The following is a 25,154-nucleotide window of genomic DNA, read 5'->3' on the forward strand; positions in this document are numbered from 1 at the left end:
AATCCTGGTGCCATTTCTTCCACTTGTCCGGATGAAGAAATAGAAAATGTGATTCATCAGACAAGGCCATCTTCTTCCAGTGCTTCATGGGCCACACCTAATGGTCACATGCCCATTGTAGTTGCTTTTGGTGGTGGACAGGACTTGACAGCATGGACACTCTAACCGGTCTGCAGCTACACAGCCCCAAACACTGCAAGCTGTCTGCTCTGACACCTTTCTCTCATAGCCAGCATGAACTTTTTCCAGCGATTTCTGCTACAGGAGCTCCTCGATAGGATTGGAACAGATGGGCTAGCCTTTGTTCTTCATTTGCATCAGTGACATTTAGGTGCCCATGACCTTGTCACTGGATCACTGTTTTTCGTTCCTTAGACCACTTTTGGTAATGAGATAATCAGTGTTTTAAATGCTATGACTGATTGGTGTATATACACTCATATTTACTGATTTCATTCAATATATTTGAAGCTCAGTGACTTGATAAGATAAGTTCCTAAATATCTGAAGTAATAAAGTTTGTTAATGTTTCTTCCAAATTACACCAAAGGAATACAAAAAAAAAAAAAGAACAATACTGATAATAACTTGATGATGTTACTTGTGGTCAAGTAATGCAATTATTATGCACCACTAAAATGGAACATCTGGCCAAAGGGACAAATTAGCTAAAACATTTATTGCTTGCATAAATGAGAGAAGGTGAACTCCCACGCACCAATTAGCTCAGATGGAGAAAATTCAGAGACTTGTACAAGGTAAGCATTCATATTATGGCATTCATATTAAAGATCTAAAACTGACTCCATCGGTTGGCATCATATACCTTGAGAACACAAAAGAACTGTGAAAGGATTGATGGCTACACAGTTGCTTTCATAAGTCACAATATGTTTTATTCTCTAACAAACAGACAACAAAATAATAATTCTTCGCTTATGAGTTCAAGAGTTCTCTTGTACAAACTAAACAAAATTAGCAACCTAACCAACAACCCATTGTAACTATCTAGTATTTATTCCTTAACAATTATATTACAACAGCTAATTATTTTAGGCAATTTTTCTAAACTAAGCTTAAGAAAAGAGAGAGCAAAGTAAATATTAGAGAGAAATCCAGACTGTCTTGTGTTAAATAACAGCTTTATTAATAAATGACACACATTAATATGCAAGTCTTTTAATTAGATAAAGAATTTCTGAATATTTTGTCCTTTTTTTTTTTTATTAGCGATGATTCTACGGCAAAGGCTAGCGGCTAGTTATTTTCTGTCAATTCATATTTTAAAAATGTGTACATAGAAAGCATTACAAATCCTTTTACAATCTTAATGCTTAATATTTGAATGTCTTGACAAAAAGATTGACACAGTATCGATGTGTTTTTGCCATGTGTGTCATTTTTGTGTGAATATTTCTTTTACATATACCGCATGTTTATGCATACCTTGGGTTACGTGTTTACATTATATGTATGCATCTGTGTTTCCGTGTCTGTATGTCAGATTGTGTGTGTGTGTGTGTGTGTGTGGGCTGTAAGAGGCTGCTGGAATGAGGGAGAACCCGATGAAAGCTCAGAGGCACTTTCTCTCCCACATGGCTGCTCTCATTCCTGTAGTCCCAGGACAGGAAGCTGGGAGAGCAGCAGGGATTGAGGAGACTGGGCCAGGGGCCAGGACACTCCTCTGCCTGGGGAAGTAAAAAAGCATATGAGCTCTCGGCTGGGGATTACATACACGAGAGAGAGAGAGAGAGAGAGAGAGAGAGAGAGAGAGAGAGAGAGAGAGAGAGAGAGAGATGGGCTTCACTGCATCCCACTAGATTTGACACGAAGGGACCCGACAGCCCATCTCTTATTTGTACTGGCCAAGTTTTTAGTCCATGCTGTAACATAAGAAATAGGGGTAATATCTATATATAGTTATATAGTATGCTCACAGTGGTGATTATATCCTGAAGTAATTTTCACTGGCTAAGACATAGCCATCACTATTTAGGGGAAACTACATAGGAAGTTTTCTCTAAATTAATTGACTTTAATTATTTAATAAGGAAGCCATTAAATATGAATAACACACTGTGTTAAACAGTTATGTAGTAGAGTTAAGTAAGTCAGGAGTGCTTTATATTTTACATTCTTCAAGGAAGCCTTGACGATGCTTGGCAGACAAGGGAGCCTTCTCTGTTGGCTGATTTTCCAAGGTTCAATATAACAACTACTTTTTTAGAGGGATTTCAGCATTGTATTTATAATTTTTATATTTTACATTTAAATATAGACTTAAAATATACATCTGTAAAAAAATTGGAAAAAAATAAAATATTCAATTATTGGTGTACAAAGGTTTTGCTTTTACAGACATTCTCAGACAGCAGCTAGGCTTCACAGCCTGTTTTTCACTGTTTTGCTTTGAGATATTTTTAGCTGTAAAGTACTTTTCCTGTTTGGATTTGAGTTCTCTAAGGTAGAGGACACAGGAACAAGCCATCCAGGATTTACAGAGCTATATAGAATAACAGAATAATGCTTTGTCCATAGAGAGTGTACTGATAAACTGCTGTTTGCTTGTACTGCTACAGGCACACTGTGTGTGTGTTTTGGTTTGTGTGCCTCGTGTTGTGTCTAATGCAGCTGCATGTGTCAGCTGCCCCCCTGGTTTAATGTGAAGTTTAAACCCTTCATGACGCCAAGTCAGATCCCGTTACACTAGAGGGAATACCTGCTATTGTGCTCCAAATCCCTCTCTAAATCCCAGGAATTCTGCCTTCCTTTCCTTAAATTGTCTGGCTTGTGCCTCACTTAACGTCTATGATCACAAGAGTTTTTAAACTGTGAACGAAGAGAGTTTGATACCGGCTAATATCTAAGCATCAATATAGCATCAATCTTTGTACATTTGCTAGAGTTTACATCTTGAGAGTTTTAATCTTTTTCATACTTCGTTTCCCAGCTAGTGGGACTTTGGGGATGGTGGGGATTTTAATGTTTTCCGTAATGCTTTGATATATGGTTCAGTAGTTAACTATTAATAAGCAAGTCATACATTGCTTACTAATTAAAGATTGCCTCAAAATCTCTTAATATATTATTTAACATTGGTCAATAAATGAATTCAAAATTAATTTTAATTGCTTTTGCTTTTCAACTCGAGGACAGCTTTAGAAAGATTCAGGTGTTGGAGCAGAGGAAGATTCAAACATTATAGAGCATTTTATTCCCAGAATTGTAATAATTTATTAATTATTTTTAAACTCATACAATGAAATTTATTACAAACCTATACAAATTCAGGCTTAATGAAGGTTGTTAAAAACCAAAGGTTGTTAAAAACCATTAGGGTTTTATGATTCCACAGCATTCACAGTATCATATATAAAATTGTCAAATATAATAATGGATAAAAACATATTTAGCATTCTTGGATTTGTTTTAATGCTTTAATTTGTATTAAATTAAACTAAATCTCTCAGATTATTAGGAAAACTTTGATATATGCTCCCATACGCTGTTTTGTTGTTCTTTCCATCTTCCCATGACTCTGAATCGGATACATTTATTTGGCCAGCAAATGTTTTTCACCCCTATTTAAGCAATGCGTAACAAATTTTCAGGCACTTGTTTTTTAGTTCTGAATGCTCTCGATATTTGCTTGGTGTAACATAGCGAAAATAGCTATGTCTGGTTTAGCAAAACTACAGGTTGCAGACTGGTTATTCAATATGTCATTTGAAATTGAAATTCTCACCTGTTGTATGACAAATCACTTCTGCTGGAAATCTTTTTTTTTTATCATATGGATTCATAGTTGTTATGCAGTGTTTCTGAGTAAGAACTACAAGGAGGTGTGAATAATTTTAGTGTAGAAAGTGAGTTTTTTGGACGATGGCAGTGAAGTGCTTATGTGTATGCTTGTTTCAACAATGGAAATCAGTCAAGCAAAAACGCCTCTTCCAGACAGCCTGCTCGGCGGTCCGGCAAAAATAAATCAGGCATTCCAATCTTCCCCTGGAGAAATACAAGGTGCATTTATATCTTGTATTTGTAATTATGCTATAACAATGCAAGCGACTTTATTAGAAGAGAGATGTTAGCGTGTTATGAATCATTTTTGCCATTGTCATGGTAACAGGAAGCTGAAAACCTTGGCAACAGCTGTTGTTGTCACAGCCTTTGAACAGCTCGAGGGCTATTGTTGGCAAGGCATTGTGGGAAATAACCATGTTCACTAGCCCATGCCTTTTTTTATGGCTGAACCAGAGATTTTTTGGATTTGGTATCTCAGGCATTGTGTAACAACCAACAACATGTTCTGTGATAGAACGAGTTGGCACTGAAAGGAATCATTATCCTATTATTCCTTATATTCTTTTCTCTGATTGGAGACACCAGTAAAACATCAATGTTTCATCTCTGTACAGAGGACATCAGCATAGAAAGATCTGAAAGGAAATGAAGTGAGTTTGTGCAGTCCTGGGCTGCAGTGAACATAGGAGAAAAATGCTGTGTTCCATGACTGTACTGGGAATATGGGAGAAGTGAATATTAGACTGGGAATGAAACAATGTTAAAAAAAATACTGGAGCTTTCTGTGTTAAAGAAGAAGGTGGACCCACAAATCTTTTCTCTCTATGAGTTAGACTTCATAACTGGGTGTCGGTGTGATAGAGTAGCCAGAAAATAGAGTTGCAATGAGTAGTGGAGAAGAAAGGACAATGTTTTAGGGAGTGAAGGATGGTACCGTGGCCGTTCGGACTATTTGCATATGCATATATGTCTGCGTGCTTGAACATATGTGCGGATAACAACCATTCCAGTGTGGCACTCAGCGTGTGTTTGCATATGCATATCTGCTTAAACGTGTGTGTGTGTGTGTGTGTGTCTGTGTGTGTGTGTGTGTGGATGTAAAGGGTTGTTTGTGGAGGGGCCCTTCACTTTGGCTGCCTGTGTGGGCAGATGTGTATGTCTGCTTCAGCAGGAATGCTAATGCTTCCTCTGAGCTTAGTTATTGCCCCTCCTGCCCCCGGGGGGAGTTGCTGCACACTCCTCACCTTAATTCATTTTGACGTCAACAGGAAGTCGAGCAACATCTCAGGGGGGAAATAGAGGTGGGCAAGGGGCTGGTAGGCCATGCTGGCTATTTGGAGGCTCTGTGTCTCAGGGAGTCTGCAGCGCTAAAATGTTTTCTTTGTAGTTGGGAGGAAACCCAAGGAGGTTTCTCTACAAACTTTCTAGCCTCCATGAAACAAGCGTGGGGGTTTGGGAGGTATATATGAATTACATCTATTCCAACACCATCTCCATCTTTCTGCTCCCTTTTGCCTCATACACACTCTCACACAGTCCCTATTGAACCGTTACACACACTTTATACGCATACTTTACTCACAAAAAGACTTCAGCTTTACAGATGAAGGTTGCATGTTATTTCTCCCACACTGAAAGCAAGATTGTTTAACATAATTAAAAATGTGTAGAAAAATCAGTCAAGGTGATTCGCTTTTTTCTTTTTTTCTTTTTCAGACTATCAGATATTGGATTCGTGTGTATCAGGCGAAACTCACCGGAACATTTCAATGCTTTAATGCTGAGGACAAAATAACTGTAAGTTTGCTTTGAACATTTTTTTTCTCGTCGCCTATTTACACATCCCACATTTGTTCCATTAAAGACAGTTAATATATTACAGATAATTGCTGCTAAGTGAGTGTATTTAATACATATTGAAATTATAACATTTCAGTCCGTATTCTTTGCAACATTTGATTTTAATGCTAGGCATCTGGCCAAATTATTCCCATACACTTGATGATGACGTAAAGGCATCGGATCACATTTAAAATATATATTTCTGATTCTGTCATCATAATACCTATTTTTGAGAATTGCTGTGCTATTCCTTGCTGTTTTAGTGGCAATTGGGCCTTGATAGATGATCAGCAAATTTCAGTTTGAGTGCTTGCTGTTCTTTTCCAATCACTCCAGCTGGGTTGCTTAAGCGTTTATTTCCTCACTTTAATGGCACTTTCGTACGCAGCGTTCTTATAGAATGCAAATTCGTTCAGAAACACAATTTGGTTTCTTTAATGGTTCGACGGCTCAGGATGCAATTGTGTGTGCTGTGGATGAAAGAGGGCAAGGATGGAGGCTGTTGGAGGTTGGAGGGATGTGTGTGTGTGTGTGTGTGTGTGTGTGTGTGTGTGTGTGTGTGTGTGTGTGTGTGTGTGTATGTGTGTGTGATGGCAGAATGCAGCAAGGTTAACTCTCTGCTTTTTAGAGGGGGTAAAAGACAGGCAAGGCTCTTTAATTGAGTGTGAAAGCAGCTGGGTGTTCGGAGCCATTTCCCCCTCAACAGCAGCGAAGCGACTGTCTCAATATCCTCTCGGCTCTAATCGCTCTCTCAGTGCCACCCCTCCCTCCACCTCTCCCCAGTCTCCCCGATTTCTCTCTCTCCCCGAGCCCTGCGCCCTGCTGAGGATTGTTTTACGCTTAATTTTGTTAAACCTAACGAGATTTTGCTAATTAAATCTCCCCTGGCTGGAAATCTCTTGCTCCTGTCGGGAGAAGTGATTGTTTGTAGATCTTTTTAGACAAATAAACATTTTCATCATGAAGGCATGGGGAGAAAGAAACAGAGAGCTGGTTTCCATGTCACTCGCTTTAATAACATGCAGAGGCATTAAACTGTTGGATTTGTCACCACTGATTTTATTCTGTAACACTAGTTTTTTTTATGACAAGTTTCACTTGTCTTTGTAATATTACAGTATGATGCTAAATATGGATGAAAGACATCAAGCTTGCAGCCATGCATATGTTTGCAGGGTGAATGTGGAGATATATATTGCATTTCAGAATCAGTTTTCCTCCCAGACCCGTGATAGTTTTGTGTGATAAGTAGCCATTTGATTTGGAAAATTGTGAATGCTTTTGCAGATCCAGGCTGAACTGAGATAGCGATTACTGATTGCTGAAGATATTGTCAGTTATATAGATGTATGGGTATATATGCTGTGTGAGTGTGTATATATGCTGTATGAGTGTGTGCTGTCTTGTGTGGAGAACTGATACTGGTGGGTCTGCACCGAATAAAAGGACTTCAAAAAGTATTGTTGATGGCAGGCAATGTGCTACTATTATGGATGACCCTTGAGACTCTCTTTTTGTGTGACTCTACCTTCTGTTTTCCATTCGGATTTAGGGTAACTAGTGCCAACTAGTGTAGTGTAGTGTAGTGTAGTGTAGTGTAGTGTCTCTCTCTCTCTCTCTCTCTCTCTCTCTCTCTCTCTCTCTCTCTCTCTCTCTCTCTCTCTCTCTCTCTCTCTCTCTATCACACACACACATACACACACACACAAATGGATATCCCCTACTAATCCTGCTCTCCCAAATACACACAAACAGACACACACTCACACACACCTTGGCAATGCCCTATGCCTGACTGTTGGGCATCCTGCCCACTCTCTTGTGAAAGGTGCCCTCTGATTCTGCCCTTTCTGATCAGGTTTCTGCCACCTGTTGCCCCTCATTGGGAGGAGTGAGGTGTCCACTGAGATGCCCTGGCATCTGGCACCATTAGACTATACACAACTCTCTGAATACCACTTGGGACTCGCTATTCAACCCTTTGCTTTTTTAGGGCTTCCTATGCATAGAGTTTTGCCAGTGTTTCTTTCAAACAGAAGACGTCTGGTCAATTCCCAGGCTGTGCTCTGTATCCATTTCAATACTAATCAGCTCTGTTAAGGTGAAATCAATGTATACTGTATGAACTGTATTCTAGTACATATTTTTAGAAATTTGTATAGGTTTGCTCAGCCTTGCTCTCTTGTTACATTTAGTCTTCCATTCCAACCTCACCCTCATCATCATCACCATCATCATCATCATTATCATCTCCACCAGGTCCTCACCTTTATGTCTCTACCTCACCAGGACCGATTAAAATTATGTTGATTTAGCTTCAGTGTCCCCACCCCCCTTCCTCCCATCTCGATGGAAGCTTATTAGTTTTAATATTTTTTTTGTATTATTTATTCCCATTTTCCTGGGGTCCCTGTCGGCATTTCCAATTACTCTCGCCGTTCGGCTGTAATTGCCTCGGCGCTAATGGCCGCCAGACAATCGTGCTAAATGAGGTGAAGGCACGAGGCAGCGAGCTCGACTTCATTAAGAGCTAATGGGATTTTATTGGGGGGACTGAAGACCCGGCTCATCAGAAAGGAGCGGTGGAGGAAAAACAGAACAGATGGAGGAGAAGAGGCAGGGAGAGCTTGATAGGCTGCCTCTACTGCTTCCACAGCCACCGCTGCTTTTTTACAGGCTGAAAAGGGAAACAAATGTGCAGCCCCCGTTGTTAGCAAACACATGGGCTATAATGCGCACACACACACACACACACACACATACACACACACCTAGAGAAGTTGTGTTATTGATATTACACCACTGATATGAAGTCATTCATTAGGATGGTTTGTTGCTGAGTTGTTTGTTATAAAACAAAGTCTAACTGATTTACTGATGTTTAATTTACTGATATTAGGATGACTACATTTTATCCAGGGTGGACATCTTTTGAAATAGTAAATGTTGAAAAAGTCCTTAATGTTATATACATTTGTACAAGTAGTCAAACTTAAAAAAGAAACTAAATATAAAAAATATTTAATAGTATTTTGGGGCCAAATAAAGAGAGAAGAAATTTAAAACAATGGCAACATTTTTTATGGGGCAATTTAAGTCAGATAAGTCTGGCCCATTTAATGGTGAATTGCAAACAGTGGGTCTGGTTTAATTCAATGCTCTTAAATTGCCCAGTCATAGTTTATTGGGGAAACAAAAACCTAAAAAAATACATCTCCAAACCCCCGAGGATCAGAAAACTCAACGAAACCTTGAGAGGATGTTAGAAATTAAAAAGGAGACTTATCTTCGTCTGGTCAAATGATTACAGAATTACAGTAGGAAGAAACAAATACATAGGAAGAGTGCAAGTCAAAATAAACTGAGAGACTCAGATCAAAAAGAGCAAATGATCTCTGAGGCACAACAAGAATTTATGTTCGAATTATATAAGGAACAAATGTTCAGCAAATACAGAATAATAAATGAATATAAACACATGAAAGGTATAAAGTGCCAAATGAATGTTGGCAGCTAAGCTATTATATATATACTGCACTGCATATGTGAATGTAGTTTTAGGAGGACAGATGGAAGGGCACACACTACACAACAACTCAAGTGAGCTAGTAGGTGAGAGAACAGGAATGAACAAAAGACCAGCAACAGAAAGCACTTAGCTACTTCAGTAATATTCTTTTTCATTCAAATGGTTAAGGAGGTTAGGTTGTCTTTTAAATATGCAAAACGGTTCAGAATTTTCACCTTGGCAAGTAAAGGAGAAAATATATTATTCAGGTCAGTGTGCTGTCAGTACTAGTAGAATATTCTAGAGTTTCTAGTCTAGTCTATTAAAATTCTTCACATCTGTCAGTAATATAAATAAATATAAATAAATAACAAACATTTTAAATTGATCAATTATGATTTCTTCATCGGACCAAAGAGAAAGAGAAAGAATCATTAGTGAATTCTGCAAAATCTCTACAGAATTCTCTACAGACTTCTGAGACAAATAACCTTACATGCATGAGGGAGTAGCAGAGTGGCTATTTTAACTGCTATTATTCTCAGGAAGAGTGGACTGTCGATCTTATAAAAGCTTCAGCTTTTTAAAGGGTACCATACTGCATATTTCCTTAGACACAACCTCTGGATCAAGCACAATTTATGCTTGGATCTACTTAAACCTTTAAGATAAAGTTGCTTCTAGATCACTGCACTATGGAAGGACCGAAAGCTTTCTCCTCCCAGCCACTGTGAATAATCACTTTAGATCATGGGTCATCAACTAGCAGACTGTGGTCTGGATGTGGACCCAGCAAAGTATTTCCACATACTGAAGTGAGCCAGCCCTCGAGAAGTACTGTAGCAGAACCGATCAATGTATTTAAAAAAAGAAACTGGCCGAAGTTCAGCAAAACAGATCATCTGTTATAGCCCTATCAAGTACATTTATGTAAATTATTTACCTAAAGGCAGCTCACAAAGAAAGGAAAAAGTTTTCCACAGACTTTTCAGCATTTATGGATTTCATTTGTTTCATTAAACAGAAACAGGAAAAGCAAAGCTTGGTTTTTGATGGAATACAATAACAACAGAATACAAAAAAAAGGTACAAAACCCAGAAACAGCAGGAAATGAGCAGACAAACAAAATTAAGATCTGAACACAGTAAAGGTGCTCAGATTAGGAGAACAAACCAATAACAGCTCAGAGGAGAAGAAAGGACTAGAACTAAAACAACAGCAATTGGCAAGACATTAGCAAAATGGACATGACATTAAAACAGATAGTCAACAAAGAAAACTGTATGTTTAAGAACAAATGGATAAAGAACTATGTTTTTATTCTCAAAACACACATCACATCAGCTTATAGTGTCACAAGTCAGTAGTTAAGGTGTAATGTGAAATAAAGCATAACCATTCTAAATTTTATTTGTAGCCATAAGCTAATCATTAATGGTTAAGCATTATAAGGTAACTGCTGGTGCCATTCAGTCATGTTCAGTCATTGCACTGCTTAAAATCCCCCCAGTTCAGTAAATACACAGCATGACTCAACTCTTTTACTGCCAATCTGCGATCAGGCACATGAAATAAAAGTAAGCCCCAGCTTCCTGGATGAGTGCATCGAACAGTATAGAGAACAAGCTGCTAAACTGCTTTCAGCCAGAGTTTAAGCATGTAATCATGTTAGACCAGAGGTGGAAGAAAAAAATGTCCTTTATGAGTATGTAAGAGGCTTGGCACTATCGTTTGAAAGCTCTGTAAGTGACATTGGTCATAAGAATGGTTGTCAAAAAGTGTTCTATCTCGTACTGGGGTAGTGCTTTTGTTGTTTTTTCCAGCCTCAGATGGGAAAGAGAAGTAATACCTCAGACAGATATCATGGGTATGGTTTCTATTGATATGAGAAATATATGTACTGTAAGTGAGGAAAAAAGTGGGTGTCTTTTTTTGTACAACTAAGTGTTTTCACTATCCCTGCTTTGCTTTTCACTGCAAGCTACACACCTACATATAGGAGTTTGTTGGCCGTGTGTTAGTTCATCACTTAGTGAGTTAAGAGAGCTAAAGAAGCTCCAAAGGGAGCTTTGAGAAGCTGTTGGAGGCTCTAGTGGAGTGCCCTTAGCCCTGTACTGGAGTGAATGAGCGAGTAAGTAAATGAGTTAGTGGAGAGGTATATTAGCAAGGGTATGGGAAAGTGAATGATTGCAAGGTAGAGAGTGTTAAAGAGAGATCTGTGGTGGGATTGAAGGGCCTGGCATTTGAGCTCATTCCCAGTAGTCACAGCTGTAGTGTAAGAATTTACACCTATGTTTGTTTTCATATCTATTTTGTAGGTAGGGTTTTTTTGTGTTGATTTTTTTGTCTACTGTCTGATGTTGTTTGAGTTACTAACAATGTTTAATTCAGCCATGAATCTCAATCTGCGCACTGATTGGTTCTCTCAATGCTGACAGCGCAGCGTCTACATAATTCTTTATTATCTCGACTAAACTAGCCGGACATGGCCTTTGTGTGCTCTATAAGAGTTGTCATTTTACACTCCTCCAACACAACACCACCCTTTTACTGGGGGTTTCTTTTACCTCTTGCAGCCACAGCATATTTCCTAATAATTGCTCAGCAGCAGCAACAACAGCAGCAATATCAAAGTAGTAAATCTAGCCTGACAAAACCAAATCTACTTATGCTTCCCTAAACTCTTGTTAAAATCTTTTAGAGAGTTTTAGGGACTGAAATATTGTTGGTTTTATTACCAAAATTATATATTAAAAAAGCAGTAGCCATGTATACACCTCAAGTCTCAACCAGATGGGCTGTAAGCTTTACAGGCAAATAAAGACAGAAATGCACTTCCTATTTCTATCTTTATATCTGTTTATAACACATTGTCTGTTCAATCCAAATAATTGATTACATCCCTAGACACGGCCACGTTCACACTGTTTGTTTGTTTGGCTGTTCACATTAACTTTTAAAATGTGACCTATATCAGATACCAGTGTGAACTGTTTGCGGTTTCGAACTGACCCGCATGCGCAAACGAACAACAACAATGACGTCACACGCAGCACGCCGTTGCACTAAAAAGTTGGTGAGGTTATGGAAGAAGTAATGTGTTGTATTCAATGCAAACATAATGAACTGGTTCACGTAACCACTTTATATAACACTCTTAACACACACACGTTACCAGTCACGTTTGTGTCACGTTTTCCCCCTGCGCAAAAAAAAAAAAAAAAAAAAGGTTTTCGCCGGCGAAAACTTTGAAAACGTGACACATACGTGACTGGTAACGTGTGTGTGTTAAGTAAAAAAAGTCTTCGCCCGGCGCATAATTGTGACGAATGTCGATGTAGATTGAGGTAAAAGTCGCATCAAATCCGCCTTGGCTGTTCACACTGCGGCCACATTGGAAAAAATCAGATTTGGGTCTGATTCAGTTCCACATATGGAAGTGGCCCATATCTGATTAGAAAAAATCAGATCTGGGCCAGATTTGAGTGTTCACACTACTCCTGAAGAAGTCTGACCTGGTCACTGACCTGGTCAAATCGGATTTGGGCCACTTTTACCTGCAGTGTGAACAGGGCCTATTTAATGCACACTAGTTTTCTGTTTAATGGCTCTCAGGACCAAAGTCAAGAGTAGATACCAAGAACAAAATGAAGATTAAGGCTTTATTTAGATTTACACCATTGCCATGAACCAATAACTTATTCTGTTTGGCTGGCTTATTTTGCATATTCATGTCTTGCCATTTTAACAAGTTATAAATAAATAATACCTAGAATTGTAGCATTAGTGTTTATTTATGTGGAGGGAACTAAAGATGGAAGAGAATCTTGGCTGGCTAAAGCTATAGGCTACAACTCTTAACTGGTTAAGTTGTTTAAGGGAACCAGCTTGCGGATATAAAGAACTACCTACCATAACAAAATGAAACTAGTATTTTTGAATTATTCTATTATGATCAAGCAAAAATATACTTACGATCCTTACTATATAAAGATCTTAAATATTAAAACATTGGTAAATGAACAGAGATATGTCTCAAAATCAAAATGTAACATTTGATGAAGGGAACAAAACTTTGTTTGATGATGCTGTTTTGGGACACTACGTACAACTAGGTTATGTACTTAATGGTGATAAAGTAAGAGGAGAGCTAAGATCTCTTACTATAAGCAGACAGAAACTATATATACAAAAGATCAGTGCTCTTTTTTATTCTTTTTACCAGACTTTAGTTTAGGCCCATAATATGTCATTGAATGAGGAGACACCTGAGTCATTAGCTCTGTCACTGCATTAAGCTAGGAACCCTCAAGGTTATTCACTTTTGATTTTACCATTGGACAGTGGTGTGTGTGTGTGTGAGCAGCTGTGCTGCAGCTGCCAGTGTCTCCTGCTGAGGAAGAAAGCCATGGTCCTCCAGGGTCAGACCCATGGTATGGCGGTCTCCGTGGCAACCAGCTTTAGGCCTGTGCGGCACAAACAATCTTGCCCCTAAGAGTCAAACACGTCTGATCTCAATACACCGGAATGTTATACACACACACACACACACACACACACACACACACACACACACACACACACACACACACACACACACACACACACACACAAATTGCATAGTTTAGAAGAGCTATGGAAAGAGTGGTAAATGAGTGAGAGATGGTGGCAGAGAGAAAGCAAGAATGGTGAAAATTTTGAGTGAGGCTGAAAAATGGTTAATACAGGATGATATTAAAAAGTCAAAAAACAGTGCAGAATGAAAGAAAGATCTAGACAGACACAGAGAGAGAGAGAAAGAGAGAGAGAGAAAACTTGATTTTGGCCTCCAGCCAGGAAGTTCTGTGTCTGTCTGTCTTTCTCTTCTCTTCTCTCTCTCTCTCTCTCTCTCTCTCTCTCTCTCTCTCTCTCTCTCTCTCTCTCTCTCTCTCTCTCTCTCTCTCTGTCTCTCTCTCTGTCTCTTTCTCTCTCTCTCTCTCTCCCCCTCTTGTTCTCGCTCTCTCCCCCTCTCTCTCAGCACTGAGGCCCCTGGAGGCTGTCTTATCTCTCGGCTCCAGCCCAGACCCTTAGTGCTTTTGGCCCAAAGCGCTCAGTATGGGCCTCGGCTCTTCTCAACAGACACATCTGCTCAGCATAAGCCTCTCTTAGTCTGCTTTCAGACTCATTTCTACTCATGGATTTTGACAATAAAACAAAACTTGCTTTTGTTTCACATTATGTCCCATGTTAATTTTAAGTCGAAACAACTTTAACAATTGGAAACTATTGGCCAAAAGTATTAAAGAAAACAAGTGTTTTAAAGGATTCAAAAATATTTTGCAGTAAAGTCAGTTGTCCCAGAAGGATGATTGGAAAAATGTCACCTGGTCTATTGCCAGTCTTTAAGCTGTCCAGTTTCAGTGAGTCTGTGCCTCAGATTCCTGTTCTTGGCTGACAGAAGTGGAACCTGATATGGTTCCTGTTGTTGTGCATTCTGAATTCTCCTCTGATCACCACAGTTAGAAAGAGTGGTTGTATGAATTAACCAAGTCTTTCTGTCAACTCAAACCAGTTAGGCCATTCTCCTTTAACCTTTCTTATCAACAAGGCATTTCCACCCTCTGGATGTTTTTTGTTTTTCAAACCACTCTGTATAAACTGTAGAGACTGTTCTGTCACAAACTCCCAGTAGACTACCAAACTACCGGCCCATCTTGCACCAACAACACTGCCACATAGTCATTGAGATCACATTTTACCAGTTTCAATGTTTGAGGGCATTTGAACCTTAATCAAAGCTCTTGGTGTGTACCAACATATTTTATACGTTTATGTGCTACTACCACATGATTTTAGCTTCGTTTGGTTGATCTGATCTTCCATGGTGAATTGAGTTTACACTTTATTGAGCTACAGACTTTTGTAAGTAGGCTATGTAAGTCTTATTTTGTAAGTATAGCTGAGACGGCCATTGTCATCTGTGAAAGTGTTTATTTTTGTAATCACACATTATAGCTGAATTATGGATCTGCCTCCCACACTCCGTCTGGAGGGGCCTTTACAGCCAGATGCCTCCTGCTTGCCTTGATACATCTTATATATACACTTGAGATTTAACTTTTTAAAAAATGACTCTACATGAGAAGAGACATAGCAATAACAGAAAAGAATAAGTAATAACTTGTAAAGAGTTTTGATTTCTTAACTTATTCAAGGCGATCTATGTTGTCTTAATGCCTTTATCATGTATTTTTTATTACCTGATAGATTATTTTCCATTGTAAGGTGAATTCATACAATTTGAAAACAACGCCATTTCGTGGGAACTGTTGCAATGAATTTGCTTTTGAATATAAACCTACTACAGTATGTATTTTTAGATAAAAGTCAGTGCCCATGTGAGTATTAAGTATGACATTTCTATGTAAAACTTTTTGTTGTTTGCTGGATTCCTTGAGAAAAAGTATGCTAAACTATTTATACATGATGTACACACATGATGATCTCTCAGATCATTTTTAACATGGCTACACTTCCAGAATTCCAGCTGTTTTTCCCCCTTATTTTCCTTCAAATTCCACCCAGCCCTGGTGTATCAGCAAACCTGGCTCAAGCATAATGTTTTTTAGACAAGACAATTAAATCATAAAATTGGTCTTGGCTTATTGTCATCTGTTATAAATCTACAGACACACTTTCTTATTCATTTCACAGACAAAAACCCATTCCTTACTCACAGTTTTTAGGATAAACATATTATAGTAGGCATAACATACATGACAGATTCCTCCGTTAAAGTACGAATATTTTATTTTCTATCTTTAAATTATCATTATTTCCTAAAGTAGTCATATGTGTAATTGTATATGTAATTTAATATGTAGAGAATAGATAGACAAAGAACCTACACACTGACCTATAAGCAATCCACTGGCTGATCCAGACCCTTCTCCATTTTTAGGGAACACTTTAGTGTTCTTATAATCAGTCATTCAAGATTTAAAAATAATAAAAAAAAAAAAATCACAGCTACTTAAATCAAAGACAAAATAGGGTAAGATTATCATCTACCACGTATTCATGGCTGCATCACTACAATTGTTTATTGTATCTCCTGCAAGAGAAGCAATCAGCTGCACATTGGGAAACCCTAGCGAAGGTCATTTAGTTGAGGACCTTTCCATCATTAGGAATTGACGATTATTTTTATTTTTATTTTTGAAAGAGAAAAAGAGAGAGTGAGAGAGAGAGGCAACAACAATGAACATAATAGTAGAACTGTAAACACTGCTAGCACTGTAAAAGGAACTCTGACTTCATTTTATGCTTTTTACAACTATTAATTTGAATATGAGCTAGTTTCACCTACTATAACCTCTGCAAGTTATTACTGGAAAGCAGAACAGATGTCTTTCTACAGGTGAGAAAAGGACAAATGAAGTCTTATTAAAATTCCGAAACGAAAATACTGCACACAAGTAATAGATACAAGAGAATGGCAGATCATAGCTGATTATATTGATGGATTTAATTATTATGATAAATCTTCTTTCTTATATGATCTTTTGTGATTGCGACATACTGGATTGGGTATGTGTGACTTGAAGCATGTTTAAAGACATATTGTTCACAGAATATAGGATGTTAATAATAATAATAATAATAATAATAATAATAATAATGTGAAACAGATTTTTTTCTAGTAATATGGCAAGGTGAAGTATGAGCTAATGATGTTAAAAGTCAAAAGAAATTTGTTGCTGTGCAAGGACAAACACGAACTTTTAATATTATGTGCTTAGATGTTACTTTATGGGGAGTCTTACTACATGTTGTGTTAAGAATAAAATTAATTAGCCAGTTAGTTACACTAATGACTACTGTGAACTTTACACTCCAACTGAAGTACGAGTACAAGAGAACAAGTTTGCGTATCTCCAGAGTTTTACCGTTTTCCTTAATTGCTTTATTATTCACTTAATTAAAAGGAACTTCTTCCCAGATAGACTTGCTTCCCCCAATAAGCTAAAGCCTGAAAGCAATTATAATGTTAAGCAAAAGTTGAAGGTCTGTGCAAGAGTGAATGCACTTATATGAAGTATATATGTTGTGTTGTACTGAATTTGTGTATGTACTTCAGTACATACAATTTGGGGTAGGTGGGTGGGTGGATGGTTAGGTTGAGGGGGGTGTTTCCATGGCAACAGGCTTCCTGCAGAAAAGGTCAATGTTGGAGGCAGACAGGGAAAAGGCACAAGAGGATTATTGGGGATTTAACGTAGAATCAAATCATTTCCATTCTCCATTATAGGTATTTCTGTCCTATCTGAATGATAACAAAGCGAGAGAAACAATGGATATAACTTGCGCAATTATGCTGCTCATGAAAAATGGCCCGGTCTCCACTGTTTTATTATAATCATTATTATTTCTCTGACTGCCTTTGAGGTGGAATTGAAAAGACGAGAGTGGTGGACGTTTCGTCTTTGTGTGCAGTCCTGATACGCATGAGTTTGTCCCCTCAATCACTCTTTCTCTCTGTCTCTCTCCTTATGCCTTTCCCCTCCTTTCCTCTTTCGTCTCTCTCTCTTTAATTAAGTCAGCCTCACTGGCATGGCTGCCAAAGATAATTGGAGTGGGTTTTGGATTCCATTTACTCGAAATGTCGCCTTTTCTCTCGTTTTGCTTTTTTTCTCTCTCTCTCACTCTCTCTCTCTAAAAGTCCTGCCTTTTCTCTGTCACATTTCCTCATTTCCCACCATCTTTTTTCTGCTCATTTAGCAGGAAGGGATTAACCTGAAGCTACAGGTCTCTCACTTGCTCATCACAGAATTGCGTGCAGCCACATACTGAGACAATGTTTATTAGCTGCTTTGCAAGTTCTCCAGTTTTCTTGCACAACTTTTTTCCAAATGTTACAGTTGAATTTTTATCGCTTGTGTAGCATGTCTGGAGGCTTGAACAGTATCTGGGGCAAGAGTGGGGAGCGAGGCCCTGATGCATGATGTATCTTCCTGATCTGTTTAGATTGTGATACTGTTGGAGATTTGGATGCAGATGCATACATGAGCTTAAAATTTTAAATAGTCATGCTGAATATTTCTGATGCCATTAGAAAGAAACAATAGTGTGGCCATTTTTGTAGTAATGAACTCTGGTACGTAGAGATCTGTTCATCTAAATGAGCTTCTATTAACAAAATAATGAAAAACTGAAAAAGCAAGGAAAATGTGGTGAGGAAATAAAGAAATTTTCACATTGGTAGTAGTATAGTGCAGTGCTAATGTGTCTGCTTGCAAAACACCACTGTTGTGGGTTTGATGCCAAGTTGTGACCTCAGTGTGGATTTTATTCAGAGCTTTGAATGTAATAATCAAATCTTGTTGCAGGTACAAAAACAAATTGTTTTAATGTTGCACGATTCAATCACATGAAACTGATGCACACATATGAATTAAATAAATTCAGTCAGCTTTTTTAATGTATCAGATGTCAAGACATTATAACCACATATTGAGCTTCAAATTATTTGTGTATTACTTTTATATAATGAGTTTTTAATTGAAACTGGTATGGCATTGTGTTATAATTTTGGGCAATTAACCATGACTGTTGTAGAAAGCTTTCATTTGGCATACACCATAAGTGATTTGCCCACTACTGCGTAATTTAATCATAAACAAAACATTATACCTTTCCTCCAGTTCTAGATATATTTAATGTTGTGGAATCTTGGCAAGACTGTTGCTGTCACCAGCTATAAACAGTCAATCCCTCACCAGCCATCAAAGAAAACAAAAGTCCTCTCCTGTGGGGGGAAAACTTACAAACCTGTACAAAATTGTGACACTGAAGACTCCTTCCAATATTTCAAATAAATGTCTCTTAGATAATGTGTCACCAGATTAATGATTATGTATTTTAATTCGTTAAATTAAATCTGGCACTGTTAATAATCACATTGTATCACAACAACTTTAGAGAAGCACAGAAACATAATAAATATTGTAAAGTTTAAAATGAAATTAGAATAAGCATTTATTTTGTTACATATACATTACAGCACAGTGAAGTTCTTTTTAGGTCAGACTATCATGTCAGACTAGGTCAGACATGATACAGCACCCAAGGGCCTGACAGAGGCAGCTTGGCAGTGCTGGGTTTGAACCCCGATCTTCAACCCAAAGCCTTAACTGCTTTGGGTGACACCTGGACAGTAAATAAAGTAAAAGTAAATAATGTCATTTCTACAACAGTTTGTAGGCTAGTGGAATTGTGCAACCAAGAGCTCCCGAGAAACTAACAAGGTTAGTCAGAGTTATTTCTGAGTTTATTACAGAATTAACACTTAATTAAAGTCTTTCAATTTTCAACAGCTCTTAGCTTTAATTATACTCAATTTAACTCAAAATTATACTTAACCAAGTACTGTTTTTACTGCAAAAAATAATCCCAGCAAGTGATAATACTTTGAATCTAGTCAAATTTGTCTATTTGTTATTTCTTATTATCGGGTTATGATAAACCTAATCTTAGTGCTATTTTGATGCATATTTACGTTAATGTGATTATGTATACTTAATTTACATAAAGTATTGCTAAATATTAAAGTATTTCTAGAAATAAATCAGAAATAGGTTTAATACTTTTATAATTATTTAATAGGAAATGCTTGGTAAAGCATTTAACTTGGTAAATTTATTTATTTATTTATTTATTTATTTATTTATTTATTTATTTATTTATTTACTTATTTATTTGCAGTTTTTGGACATGTACTTGCCTTCAGACCTATTAATTTAACTATGTTAAATCACACTGCAGCTGGAAGATATAGTGACTAATCTACATCCAGATATTACTTTATTATTTAGCAGTGCAAATTGCTGATGATTTTAAAATTTTTTAAGTTACTATTTTAGTAAATACACAAGTTATTGTGATAAACCCGTGATACAACGCAATGTGCAGGCACATTCATTCCTGTAGTTTGTTCTGAGCAGAACACTATTCAGCACAAAGTCCAAACAACCCAGTATTTAATTTCCTCTGCAATGCTACAGGGAGAGAAGGACAGAGAGGAGGCACAGGGGAAAGACAGAGAGGCATCATATTAGCAAATCCTACTATCAGTTAATCTGGCCTCTGTGAATCCGGCATTAAACGATGGATCTGATTTAACTGATTACAGTGTGGTTAGTTAGATAACAAATGACAGATTATGAATCCTAAATGAATTGGTGTTCCTGTAGATCAAAGTTTTGTAATGCTAAAAACAAACAAAACAAACTGATGTACATTATATAGCTAGAGGATTGTGGACACGTGACCATCACACCCACATGTGAGCCAGCTCCAAGTTACTCCATTTTATTGAATGTATTTCCATGCTGTAGCATTACAGTTTCATACATCTATCACTGCAACTAAGAGGCCCAAACATGTTCCAGCATGGCAATGTTCATGTGCACAAAGCAAGCTCCTTGGTTTAGAACGACTAAAGTAGAAAAATTGTAGAGTCCTGACCTCAACCTCATTGAACACCTTCGGGATGAATCGGAATGCTGACTACATCCCTGGCCTCCTCACTCAACAGCACTGCCTGACCTCACTGGCTGAATGATCAAAAATTCCTTCAGCCACACTCCAAAATCTAGTGGAATCCCAAAAATGGATTTTTAGATTATTATTTTACAAAGAATATTATTTTTAAAATTAGGTCCGCCTAATAACATTCTTTGACACCATCAGCTTTAAGCTTTCTTTCTATAAAGATTTTCATGAAGAACTCATGAAGAACATGTCTACATTTTTGTTTTAAAAATGATAAGCTGCTAGGATAATGTTAACATTCTGGTGGCTCATGTTAATGCTAAGCAGTGTCCAGACCACACACTTAATATATACTTAAAGTTGTCAGGATTCAATCAATTATGCTTCCTTGTTGATGTCTTTACATTACATCTATAGGTGTGTCTCATGTAGCTATGCCTGTTATCTACATTAGCAGTGAATTAAAAATGGATGATGAATAATAAAGGACTTTGCTAGTCATGTGAAAGCTTTATACTGTTTGCAACATACTGAATGAAAACAGTTCAGTCTCACATTGCTATGTCTCAGTTTCCTCCCTGATGAGTCAGTCATGAATTTGGATGTTGATGCTGTTCATGGACTGTTTACAACAGAAGGTCTTGCTTTTGGTAAGTCTGCAGAGAATTTCTAGCCATTTCTAGTCAGAGAGAAAGTCTGGTTGAGTGTCTAAGCTAAAATTCATACAAACCAGAGTCATATTTTACATAATAAATGAATTTTTTAATTGCCTTAGTAGAAACCAAAAATAGGAAGAGAAGAGGTTTGATACAGCAAAGGTGCTAAACTATATATTTCACATTTTAAATTTTATATATAAATAGCTAATGTCTCAAAGAAGTCAGGAATTAGACAGCCCATGAAACAAGCTACCTGAGACAGACAAAGTAGGAACATTCTTATTTGTTAAATTACTTAAACATTATTTTTGGCATATTCATACTAAGTATTTATTAAATTATTTAAATATTATTTACATTTCCATCAATTCGTATTCTGTAGCACATATACTAGACAGAGTTGCAGGGAACCTGGTGTCTATCCCGGGGACTTGGGGCACAAGGCATGGGACACCCTAAACAGGGTGCCAACCCTCCACACTACACAATCACTCACACTCACACAACCATTCACCCATTACTGACAATTTAGAGATGACAGTCATGTATTTGGACTGAAAATGAAACCTTCAAAGCACTGGGAGAAAACACAACCTCTGCTTACACGGGATGGATACGCCATGCTCCCTAAATATATTTCCACTCAAAGCAAAAACTTTGCTTTGTAATACCTACATTTTAATTAGGATTGACACCTTATGTTTACCCCTCAGTGGCTGGGTTGATTCCCTGCAAATCTCAAAGGTCTTTTCTTCTCACATCCAACTAGTAACAATAGGCTAAACATCACTTGAATGGGTTTGGTTTAGCATCCAATCATATCAGTGTGGCATCCATTCAATTCATTAGAATCATGTAAATTTGTTATCTGCCTCCTTTTGCTACACAGTGCAGTTAATGCAATATATGGATGTGCATCTGAATATGAGTAAGCCAAGAGACTACAGTGTAGTACTTGAGGATGAGTGCCCATGGAGCGACCTCATATAAAATAGACGGGAAGTTGATATTCAGTACTCAAGGTGTTTGACTACTTATCAGAATGTCATGCATTCAAATCCCAGGACCACCACGCTGTCATTGATGGTCCCTTGATCAAGGCCCTTAATCCTGAAAACTGTCTATTTTTTATAAAAGTGATGTGTTCCTCTGGATATGGGTGTCTTCCAAATACTGTAAATATACAGTACATTTATATCAAATGAGATCTTAACTTTCTCTCTAGTAGTTATGAATTACTTTGAACTAAATTCGATTTAAGTAAGTCAGCATTGTTATCAGTAACTAGCACAAATTGGCTAGGCAGACAAGCGAATATTAGCTAATGGGAAATATCAGTTACTATCAGTTAAAATGTATTTTTTGTTTGATTATTTTGATGGTGAACTGAATGGTGTATTTACTTTATAATAAAAAATCATATTTTTTTGCTAAATAAAATAATGACTTATTTATGACTTTAAAAGTAATTTAAAGTTGTTTCACATGCCATTAAAATCTATTTCATTAGTGAAAAACCTTCAATTTTTTATATTTGATAAATGAATAGTAGCAATTTTACTGGATGTTTATTTGCACAACAGAAGAATACAATATAAGAATAACTTTTGCAAGGTTTCACCAGCTTAGTCTCAGAAATAAAGTGAGCAGATTATGTATAGAAAAGAGCTTAAGGAACATGGGAAACAGAAGAGAAGCAAGCTTAGCCAAACAGGTGTGTGTTCTGAGATCATAGATCATCTCTGCCTACTGTTAGTTTATTTCCCAATTTCCTTAATGTCTATTTGCCTTAATGTTGTTTTATTTTATTAAAATAATAACTTAGCAGTAGTAGCCGTACGAGTCAGATTTCAGAAATGGCTAAATGCTGGCAAAGAAATTCTACCAGTTTGACCAGCTTGGTCTGTGTTGTGGCAGATGGTAGCTGGTCAGACTTTTCAGCAGGGAATTACTATGTATGTGTACTATGTTGCAGTGATGACAGCAAGTTTTGGCATATACCATGTTTAGTAGGAGGATTTGACCTTAGTATCCTGTAGTAGTTGAGTGACCATGTGTGTGTGTGCTAAGGTCTGAGAAATATTGAGGTGAAGTGACACAATTTTGTGTGTGTGTGTTGGGGGAGTGTCCTACTCTGGGAGTTAGCAAACAAGGCCTCCTATCAATCACACCGAGCTGCTGAAAGTTAGTTGTGTGCAGCCAGGCCACCCAGCCAGGCCGCTGCAGCACAAGGATCTGATATCCCTTAGGCCTAATGTACTCCAGATGGTCCTAACAGAACACTATGCTGGACATGCCCTCTCTATACAAACATGCCCATCTACAGAGAGATGAAGTGTGTGTGTGTGTGTGTGTGTGTGTGTGTGTGTGTGTGTGTGTGTGTGTGTGTGTGTGTGTGTGTGTGTGTGAGAGAGAGAGAGAGAGAGAGAGAGAGAGAGAGAGAGAGAGAGAGAGAGAGAGAGAGAGAGAGAGAGAGAGAATGAGAGAGAGAGAGAGAGGAAAGGCCACCAGGAATGATTGGCTATTTTCTAGAATTGTTTTAAAATCTACAGTCTTCACTTCACAATTAGTGATGTTTTTGTCAAACCTGTAAAACATATTTCTCTGAAATATTTCCAACTTATTTCAGGTGTGTAATTAATTATGAACCTGTCTACACCTTGTATGTTTCATTGTTTCATTTCCTTGGACTTCCTCTCTCAGATATGTATTACAGCAGTACTACAGAGTTTAAAAGTACACACACACACACACACACACACACACACACACACACACACACACACACACACACACACACACACACACACACACACATACACACACCTTAAATTCCAATCTGTAATATGAATCACAAACCTCTAGATGGAAGGATCCCTCATTTTTAGTAAAATAAATATTCAGAAACGATTTTAATCATTAAATTGGGTTGTGTGTTATTTAAAACATTAAAGATACCATGTGGAATGTGTCTTTCTGCCTAAGGTCCACATGGAAGCTCTCAGGGTAATATTAGATGTGAGGGAGCTAGTTGGCCAGCCTCAGTTGTTGATGCACCTGCAGGTTAGAGACTTGGCTCAGAGCCGAGGATGGACAGAGGGGCTTTCCATTCAAAACAGCCTCTCTAATTCCAGGTCCATACACCCCCCCTCTCTTTCTCTCTCACTCTTCCTCTTCCTCTCTCCTCTCCCTTTCGTCTTCACTTTCTCATTCTCTGGAATCTCTCCTCTGTTTCCTCTTTCTCTTTCTATCTCCATCGCTCTGTCTTCCTTTTCCCCAGTGCATGCTTCCTTCTCTCCCTGTGGCATTGCACAGGAAATTTAATATTGGATTGTTTGGAGTTTCCAAGGATTCTTTTCACTGAATCTCCAGGCTGTGCACAAAGACAAACATCAGCTGCAGGGGCCAAGAGCAGCAAACACAAGCTCATTATCTTGCCACGCTCATTTTGCCTCTACGCTGGTCTCTTTCTCTTATTGTTTGTTCCTTCTTTCCAGGTGATACCCATTCACCCTTAATTTTTTATTTATTTTTTGCTAGCAGTAAGGCGCGATCAACCACAAATTGTAAATATCTAGTTCTATGTTTTCTAGAATTCTCTAAAGTTTCTCGACTTGCTCAACTTTTTCTCTAAAAATCTAAACCAGGTTTGCATTTAAATTTAATATACTTTACATTGACAGTCATAGTAGGGAAAGGGAACTTGTTTTTAGCAGAAAATAGAATGAATAAAATCAATTCAGTTTTATTTATAATGCACTTTTAACAATAAACATTGACTCAAATCGGCTTTATAAAAATATACATT

At 37.6% G+C, this 25,154-nt stretch overlaps 1 protein-coding gene across 2 annotated transcripts in view; it reads left to right on the forward strand.

Annotated features, from left to right (window-relative positions):
* The window catches only part of pknox2 (pbx/knotted 1 homeobox 2), a 70,708-nt gene that overhangs the window by 10,266 nt on the left and 35,288 nt on the right, over window positions 1–25,154 (forward strand). For both annotated transcript variants that reach the window (XM_027148205.2, XM_047805226.1), the window contains exon 2: window positions 5,521–5,601. The gene's annotated coding sequence lies outside the window, so the exon portion shown is untranslated. The remainder of the gene's footprint in view (window positions 1–5,520; window positions 5,602–25,154) is intronic.

Source organism: Tachysurus fulvidraco, chromosome 20 (genome assembly GCF_022655615.1).
Source record: "Tachysurus fulvidraco isolate hzauxx_2018 chromosome 20, HZAU_PFXX_2.0, whole genome shotgun sequence".
Taxonomy (NCBI): Eukaryota; Metazoa; Chordata; class Actinopteri; order Siluriformes; family Bagridae; genus Tachysurus; species Tachysurus fulvidraco.